This window comes from Mus musculus, chromosome 5 (assembly GCF_000001635.26).
Source record: "Mus musculus strain C57BL/6J chromosome 5, GRCm38.p6 C57BL/6J".
Classification (NCBI taxonomy): Eukaryota; Metazoa; Chordata; class Mammalia; order Rodentia; family Muridae; genus Mus; species Mus musculus.
In genome coordinates, this window is record NC_000071.6 from 129,304,297 (window position 1) to 129,313,735 (window position 9,439).

Sequence of the window (9,439 nt, forward strand, 5' to 3'; positions counted from 1 at the left end):
GTAGACCCCCACCACCCCCCTGTGGTGCTGCTCTGCCTTCTTAAAGTTCTGCCACCACTCACTCACCTCCTTCCCCATCATAACCTTCTGAACTCACAACCCTGTGTCAGTCCTCGGGTAGCTCCAGCCCCTATATTTTCTCTTCTTAAAACCACAGCTATGGCTTTTCACTTTGTTAAAAAACAAAAAACAAACACAAACAAAACAACAACAACAATTGGCATTCTATGAGAGGCACTGGCTTTGTCGGGGTGGATGTGCCTCTTCTGTGAAAACTGCTGTGTACTAGCTCTGCCCCGCGTGGCAATAGTGGCACGGAGGTTAGCTGGGTAACCAGCTATTTTCTGATTGGATCTGAGGCCCGCTCCCCAGGAAGGAGGAATTCCTGTCTGGTGCTGTAAAATTACTGAGAAGCCCATAGCTGAGGAGACCTGATATAGGCCCTGGCAGGGAATCTACTGCTGCTGTTTTACTAAACGTGTTGTCAAGCTGTCTTCTACATATTTATCCGGATACTCACAAATTAGCGCTACTTTCAGCCTTGGGTCAGAGAAAGTCCTTTCTACAATGGGCAGTTAATGCAGACACTCATAAGTGGACGAGTTACTGCCTAAGTGATTGTTGAGTCGAATGTTCATTCCTACATGCAGAGCCTGTATCAACCCCACGGAGTCTCAGAGAACACTGCAGTGGGGATGGGGGTGTTGGTGGGGGTGAGGGAAGAGGTTGGAAATAAGCCCCGGGTATGGGGAGGAAGGACGGCTAGGAAAGTCTTCTGGACATGACATGGTCGCTATGCTCATTAACTGTGGTTTCGGTCACCTGCACATGATCGAGTTAACAAATCAGTCAATATTCCAGCAGTAATTGGACTCAGTGGGTTTAAAACAACAACAACAAAAAACAACCAAGGAGAGGAGAGGGTGTGAAAGGGGAGGGTTGTGTGTTAGAGGGTACCCAGGGAGAGAGGGGGAAGGGCAGAGAGGGTGGGTGTGATCACGTATGAAATTGTCAAAGAATAACTAAAGGGTTTTGATTGTAACACCCAGGGCATAATGTGAAATTTAAGAAAGAAAGAAAGAAAGAAAGAAAGAAAGAAAGAAAGAAAGAAAGAAAGAAAGAAAGAGAGAGAGAGAGAGGGGGGAGGGAGGGAGGGAGAGGGAGAGGAGAGGGAGAGAGGCAGAGAGAGAGAAAGGAAGGAAGGAAGCAAGCAAGTTTGTTTCTCGATACATGTAGAGGGTTGATACATGAGAAGGGAATAGAAGCCCGGGTGAGGAGGGACACGCTGACAACGACTTTGTCAACCTCCTGTTTTACAAGCCTCATCTTCCAGTGGTTTGGTTTGGTTTTCTCTTTAACAACAAGAGCACACAGCAAAGCCAGTGGGTTTTTGCGTAGAGTGTGGCCGTACCCATGTGCTCTTTAATGACCCAAAGTTTTAGCCATGCTGGACTCTGCAAGCCCCAGCCCCAGCCGTGTCCCAACAGGCAGGAACACAGGGTGAAGACCCATCAGACAGATCACAGGTTTCTCATGTCCCCCCCCCCCCCCAACACACACACACACACACACACACGCACACGCACACGCACGCGCGCGCGCATGCGTGCTCCTGTGAGTCCCTTGAGAGCCGTGTATCCCAAATAGCACAACATCTCCCCCCTGCAGCACCTCTGGCTCCCCTAAGCCCTGTAATAAAGATGAAATGCAAAGGTAAATCTGCCAGCAGAAATCTAATAAGAAACAAGACCCGGGGCCTTTGGTGGGAAGAGAAGGGAAATGCCAAATATAATTTTTTTCCCATTAACATCATATCCACAACCTCTTGCCGCGAAAATACCTGATCAGACCCCAAAATGAGCAATTAGGAGAGGCCGCCGCCGGTCTGAACAGAAGACTTCTGGGTGCAAGAATTTAATTTACCAAAGTGGCAGATCTCAAGACCAGGGCCTGGGCTTCATCTCCGGGGAAGGTCAGCCCATTTGAGACAGAGTGCACCTGGTGAAAACAAGGTCAGAAATCTTGTCACTGTCACCAGGGCTGCAGGAGAAGCCTAGGGGAGAACTCAAACACAGAATTTCCTCATGTCTCCTAACACCTGACAGTTCACGCCCACCTCCTCTTCACAGACCTGGACGATGATCCTCAAATCCTTGACAGAAGTTCTCCTGGGAGCTGAGGGGGTGGCTCAGTCAACACACGGTCTGTCTTGTAAGCATGAAGACCTGAGTTGGAGCGCCCCCCACTCCCCACTCCCCACTCCCAGTGTACATTAAAAACAACCAACAACCAACAAAAATGGTGGTTGATGCATGTTTATAACTCAGCTTTGGGGAGATGGACAAGGTGGATTCCTGGGACTCCCTGGCCAGCCGGCCTAGCCTACTTGGCTCAGTGGCTAAGAGAGCACGGTCTGCCCTTGCAGAGGATCCTGGTTTAGTTCCCAGAAGCTGCATGGCAGTTCAAAGCTGCCTCTGACTCCAGCTCCAGTGCTGTCTTCTGGCTTCTGTGGATACCAAAACACACATGGGTGTCATAAACCCACTCACGCATGCATCGACATGAATGAATGAATGAATGAATGAATCTTTCAGAAATGAGTGGAGTGGGGAAGTACAGGAGAGGAGAAGAGATGAGGGAAGGAAAGAGAAAGGAAGGAAAGGAAGAAGAGAGGGGAAGGGAAGAGAAGAAGAGAGGCCAGGCACCTGACATACAAGCAAGGTTGTTTTTCTGTCTCCTCATGCACATGTGTGCACATTCATGTGTGGATGTGCACAGACAAGAGCACACACATGCTTATGAACACACACACACACACATACATACACGTAACTCCACAGAGCCTAAAGAGAGAGTGGAAAGGGGCCATCTCTGGCAAAGGGGCCTTCTGAGAAGAAAGATAAGATTGTTGGTCCCCAGTGTCTGACACTCAGGGACCTCCCAGGGCACACAGAGAGGATACATAGGTGATACAAAGCCCAGAGCATCATGGATAATGCTTGAGCAGGATCCTTGCACAGAGACAGGCAGCTATTTCCAGGACTAGTGCCAGGACAGGATTCTGCACCATGCTGCCTGCCACTGGCTGCTGCTGTTGCACCCAAGAAATGCAAACACCACCTTTTGTCTGGCTGGGACAGGGCTGGACACTGTCACCATAGCAGAGGAAGGTTGGCCATGAGATCCTGCATCACCAGGCTCCATAGAGCCACAGGGTAGCCACAAAGCATCCGCAGACTGGTCTCGTCCTGTTCTCCACAGCAGCACTGAACCCAGGGAAACCTGAAACTCATGAAGATAGGTCTAGTCATACCTCACAGGATCCCTTGACTAATGCATCAGGCCCCACCATCATCTACCCACCTGCCTTGAAACTCACTGGGGACAGTGGCCATTTACTCTGTGGGTCCCCAGTGATACCCATCCCGCCCACATCTAGGACCTACCCCCACTCTTTTTCTCAGCTGGATGCAGATGACAGCAGTGGCACCAAGGAATTCCAAGGCCCATTCTCTGCCACCCACACCCCTAACCCCCCACCCCACCCCTGAATCTTAGCCCCGCTCCGTTCATTTTGGCAGAGCCTTTGCATCTGGGCAGAGTCCTTCCAAGACTATCAGGTGGATTCACCATGATGATGAGCAGCAGGTGAAGCAGGTGCCCATCCTCCTCGTTCCTCCCCCACCCCGAGCTCCAGGTGAAGAGTGAATACCCCATCTTTTCTCTCACCTGACTCTTGAGAGGGGTCGGCCTCCAGTATCATAGATATTGCTTACAAGCTCACAGAAGCCTCCTATGATCCCATAAACAACCCATCACTCTCTGTGGGTCCCTGGGACTCCTCAGTTGGTTGAACTTCATCTATTTGCTCCCTAGGGTCAGGCTGGACCTGAAGTGCCCCTCCCCCTCTTACTCACTGCTCCCCCGAGAATCCTTTCTATCCTATACCCAAGGTCTGGTCCTCAGCACTGTCTGCTGAGCTTCTCCCACCTCTTCAGTTAGCCAAACCTCTAGGTCAAATCAAACGGCATGGCCGAGAGGCCACATGGTCATTCTCTGCCCACACAGAATGGTCAGGGGAGAACTGGAGAGTGACTTCCTCTCTGCTCAACCCCCACCCCGACAGGAAGCCGAGTCTAAACTGAACACTCAGGGCAGGGGGAGTTCTGCAGAGAAACAGCCCAGCTGGGTGCTGCAGACCTCAAAGGGTAGGCCACAGGCAATCCTGTTTTCGGCCATTTGCCTGGTAGCTGGTTGCGGTTGATGAAGTTCCAGAAGCTAATGTACTGCTGGAGGACTGACAGGGGCCTTGTTCCTAGTCCCCGATCCCTGTGACAGGCACATGTCCTGAAGATGGCAGGCAAAACACAGACAGGAAGCCAAACTTCCAGTGTCCTGCCTAACGCCATTGGAGGGAGTGGAAGAAGAGGCCTGTCCCCTCAGAGACTCACTGTAGGAGAGCACCTTGGACTCCCTATGAAAGGGTGGAAATAAGGAGGAAGACCAGGGATCACCAGTGATGTGAGAGAGCTGGGGTGGGAGTGGGGGACACCCCTAGGCCTCATCGAAAGCCAATTATTGGGGTCAAGCAGAGCTTACTTAGGGTGCTATAGAAATAGCTCCATCCTAAGCTATATGCAAGTCCCAGAAGCAGATGATACTGGAAATGCGACGAGGGATGGGGGGAGTGTATGTGTGTGTGTATGTGTGTGTGTGTGTGTGTGTGTGTGTAATCTCACCAAGAGCTGTTTCCTTGGACAAAGCAGCTTCACCAGAGTCCTCCAAAGCTCAGAATCCTCCCCACCTACCATCTTCAGGTACTTGCTTAGGCTCGTGTGTCCTTCTCAGCTGCCCCAGGCCCCGTGTGGATAGGCAGAGCTGGCACACGGTCCGATTTCCTTAACCAACTCTCTGCTGAGTTCTGCTTGTGTCCGGTCACTTACCCTGAGGCTCCAGTCCTCCTCGGAGCCCCAGAGGTGCCTGAGGCAACGGTTTTCTCAAAGTACTAGGTTTTGAACTGAGTGGCTTTGTGGCTTTCCCTCCTAGAGGGAAACTGTGGACTCACACAGCAACTGAAATCTGACCAGCAGCCAACACTGCCCCTGGCCATACCCGACACAGCCTGACCCACGGCATGCAGATGCTGTCCTTAGCTGCCTTCCCAGCCCTGGGCCAGGTTCCTGTCTACCCAGCTAAGTACTGTGGGGGACTCGGCTTGCAGGGAAATTTGTATCTGCACACTCCATAAAGTGTTTCAGCGGGTATCAACTTGCAGGGCCTCAGGCTGGCCGACCATATGAATAGTTTTGGGAGTGTCAGCACCAGCTAAGCTGGAACCTTTCCGTCTGCAGCCAAGCCTCATCTTACACGAGTGACCACACCACTCCATATAGGCCTCCCTCTCACCTCCCAAGTATACAAAGTCTCATATGGTAACCTTGTGCTATGATGGCCTGTCCTCCAAGGGTGTGACAAAACTGGATACCAGGTTCTCAGAGTGTTCTTAGTGGGGGACATTATGTTCCCCAAGGGAAGGAATGGGGAGATTCTAAGCAATAAGCATGATATATTGTGGGTATCTCATCAAGGCTGATGGGTACACCATGGTACCCCCATGGTCCCCGGCTGCTAAGTCATATTGGTACAAAGCCCACCTGGGTTTGTGAAGTAAGACATCACTGAACAGGTACAAAATATCCTACTGGGTTCTGAGAAAGGTCTGGTAGAGACTCTTGTCTGTATTTCTCCTACAAGCCTGGGGAACCATAGGCTTAGCCGTGAAACTCCCATGGAAAGAAATAAATTCCAGTCTTTGTCTACTGGAAAGTCAAATCTGACTCAAGCCAGTTTGTATGGAGAAGCTCAAACTGCAGGGACATGGAAATGCTGAAGTCCAGGTGATGGCCGGGACCCAGCACAAGACAAGCAAGCATCACCCACCACTCCTGTTACCTTAGGTGGGATGGTGGAGGTAGGGGTCTAGACCAGGACTTCAGTCACATGAACACTTCCCAGAGAACCGGGGTACACTGATTGCCTGGCTGGGGTTGGGGACCCACAGGAGTGCAACGGGGGGTGTTTGCAGCTGAGTTGTTTAAGCAGAAAGTCTCTCAGGCCCGTGCCGGCTGGAGCAGGCCAACTTTCCCTCCCTTGTAAACTTATACGCTCACAAAGGCCTCCTATGATCCCATAAACAACCCATCACTCTCTCTGGGTCCCTGGGACTCCTCAATTGGTTGAACTTCATCTATTTGCTCCCTAGGGTCAGGCTGGACCTGAAGTGCCCCCCCCCTTACTCACTGCTCCCCCTGAGAATCCTTTCTATCCTATACCCAAGGTCTGGTCCTCAGCACTGTCTGCTGAGCTTCTCCCACCTCTTCAGTTAGCCAAACCTCTAGGTCAAATCAAACGGCATGGCCGAGAGGCCACATGGTCATTCTCTGCCCACACAGAATGGTCAGGGAAGTACTGGAGAGATTCTTGTTCTTATGACCGCCTGACTTTCTCCATGCTCAGCCCTCCCACCTCAACAGGAAGCTGAGTCCAAACTCAGGAAGAGACCATTCTTGGGATGCTTTGTGGCTACCCTGTGGCTCTATGGAGCCTGGTGATGCAGGATCTCACAGCCAGCCTTCGTCTGCTATGGTGATAGTGTCCAGCCCTGTCCCAGCCAGACAAAAGGTGATGTTTGCATTTCTTGGGTGCAACAGCGGCAGTCAGTTTCAAGCAGCATGGTGCAGAATCCTGTCCTGGCACTAGTCCTGGAAATAGCTGCCTGTCTCTGTGCAAGGATCCTGCCCAACCATCATTCATGATGCTCTGGGCTTTGTATCATCTATGTATCCTCTCTGTGTGCCCTGGGAGGTCCCTGAGTGTCAGACACTGGGGACCAACGATTTTATCTTTCTTCCCAGAAGACCCCTTTCCCAGTGATGACTTTCCATGGAAATAGGAAGAAACCCCCTTCTGTCATTGTGGAGCCCTGTCTGCTCTGCCTTCCAGCGTCCCTCATTTTCCAAGTTAGCATCTTCCTTTGTGTTGTGTTGATTTTATTTTGTCATAAAATGTGAAAATTCCTATCTCATTTCCTTTTGTGTGCATTCTATAGCTCTTTTCTTTGTGGTTACCATGGGGATTACATGCATGGGCCTAGGGCTATTACACTCTAATTTGGATTTAGACCAGCTTAACTTTAATAACACATAAGAACTCGGCTCCACAACACCTCCACCCCCACCCCCATGTCTGCTCAGTGGTTGATGTCACAAAATTATACCTGTATGCATTGTATCTCAGGATGCAAACGATAGACGCCAGAGGTATTGGTACCTTGGGTCAGGTAAAGACAAAAATGTTAGGAGAGAGAGAGAGAGAGAGAGAAAGAGAGAGAGAGAGAGAGAGAGAGAGAGAGAGAGAGAGAGGCCAAAGTGACACAGTGCTGAAATGGGGATTTGAGGAAATTCCTTCCACTACTCTTGGCTCTTGTGCCATTGTGTTGTCTGTGTTATGCATACTTTGTCCATGTTCCGAACATCAGTCCTTCACCCATCAGACATGCTGTGAAGAATTCTTCCCAGTGGGTCGTTTGGAATGATCAGTGTTTCTTCAATTCAAGTATTTCCAATGGAGCCCATTGCTATGGTCTATTTTTATAAAGCCATTTTTATGCTTTAGATTTGTTCTCTGTTTCAAGCCTTCCCTTGCTCCAAAGTCATGAAGTTGCTCACCCTGCCTCCCCAATCATCCCCAAAATTCTCTTTCATATTTAGACCAAAGCTTTACATTAAAATATTTGGAGTGGAGGGGATAAGACATATTCAAAGATTTGCTCTCTCTCCTATAGAAATGGAATGGAGAGAAGAGCCCAGTCTCCATGCAGGGCCATTCTCCATGAATTCTGTGTTTGATTGCATGCTCTTATGTGTGCTATGCGTGCTGTGTAGGAGTGTTTGTATGTGATACATATCTGTATGTTTATGCGTGGTGTGTATGCCTGTTTGCATATGTGATATTTGTGTGCTTATATGTATGTGTGCTTTGTGTGTGGTATATGTGCATTTTGTGTGTTTGTGTGCTTCCGTGTGATGTGTGTGTGCTTGTGTGTATACTTGTGGTCTCTGTGTGGGTTTGCTTTATTACACAACTGGGGGCTAAAGGTGCATGTTCAGAGGATCAAGACTTGATGATAGGTGTCTCGCCTGACATTAAAGTCCTTGAACCCTGCTGGTCAGCTCTCCTGCTTATTCTTGCCCCATTCACACAGCCGTGTGCATTTGAAAGCCAGCATGTCAGGTTTTGCAAAAACAAGCTGCCAAGGTTTTGATAAGCTATTTGAGGAACACTTTGTCCTTACAATATTGGCCCACTCAAACTCAGGAGGGTTTCAGAGGAGGCAGAAAAGCAGTCGCCTCTCAGTGTCCAAGGAGGATTGCTGCCAGAGCCCCTGCCACAGCAGAGGTATTGATTCTCAACTTCCTTGCATAGCCTGGCACTGTGCTCACAATACTGTCTGGATAGACCTTAATCATCTCCAGACGTCTAAAATAACAAATACCACAAAATACGTAATTACTTACTGTGCTGTACTGTCTAGGTAATAATGACAAGAGAAATGCCTACACACGTTTTAGTGAAGACACAAGGTTTTCCTCTCTGAAAAATTCCCCGCTCATGGTTGGTTGAATCCATAACTAATATTATTTACAAAGAGTCTTTCCTAGAGATACAGTCTTGTCTTAAAAGTACAGTATGCATGTAACTCAGCTAGACAGTGGTTTGCTTTGAGTGCTCTACCCTGGCGATGTAGCTCCTTCCTCAGTGCACAGAGAAGGGCAGATGTGTGGATGTTCGTTGTTCCCTGTTTTGACCAGATGAGGAATAATCTGAATTCCATGTATAGGGCGTGTCCTTATGATGGAATATTATGGGACCTTTAAGAAGAGTGACCCTATATACTGAACAGTGGGGAGGGGACAGAAGGAAGAGGAAAGGCTCCTCACTGTCAACTTGACTGGATTTGTAATTACCTAGGCGACCCATCTTTGGGTGTGTCTATGAGGGTGTTCTCAGAGTGGTTTGACCTAGTGAGGAAGATCCACCCTGAATGTCAGCAGCACCATCCCATGGCCTGAGATCCTGGACTGAATAAAAAGGAGGAGGTGGGTTAGGCACCAGCGTTCATCTCTGCTTTCCGACTGTGGATGCTGTGTGAGCAGCCGTCTCTCGAGCTCCTGACACTGTGCCTTCCCCGCCATGATGGATTGTGAGCCACATAAAGAGTCCTCTCCTTATGTTGCGTTTGTCACAGCAATGGGAAAAGCAAGGTGTTAGGAAAGAGGGCGCAGGTCCGGCTCAACGCAGAACTTTACTACAGGGCATGTGTGCACATCTGTGTGAGGGAACATGGGCTATGCATAGGTGATCTACAAACAGGACTGCG

General features: G+C 49.6%; 1 long non-coding RNA gene across 1 annotated transcript; it reads right to left on the bottom strand.

Annotated features, from left to right (window-relative positions):
* Nucleotides 1-2,299: 2,299 nt before the first annotated feature.
* On the bottom strand, nt 2,300-3,717 carry Gm34145. The gene is made up of 3 exons (XR_377096.2): nt 3,631-3,717; nt 3,121-3,282; nt 2,300-2,506 (listed from the first exon to the last, which is right to left on the bottom strand). It is a non-coding gene; the product is annotated as a predicted gene, 34145 (long non-coding RNA).
* Nucleotides 3,718-9,439: the final 5,722 nt, after the last annotated feature.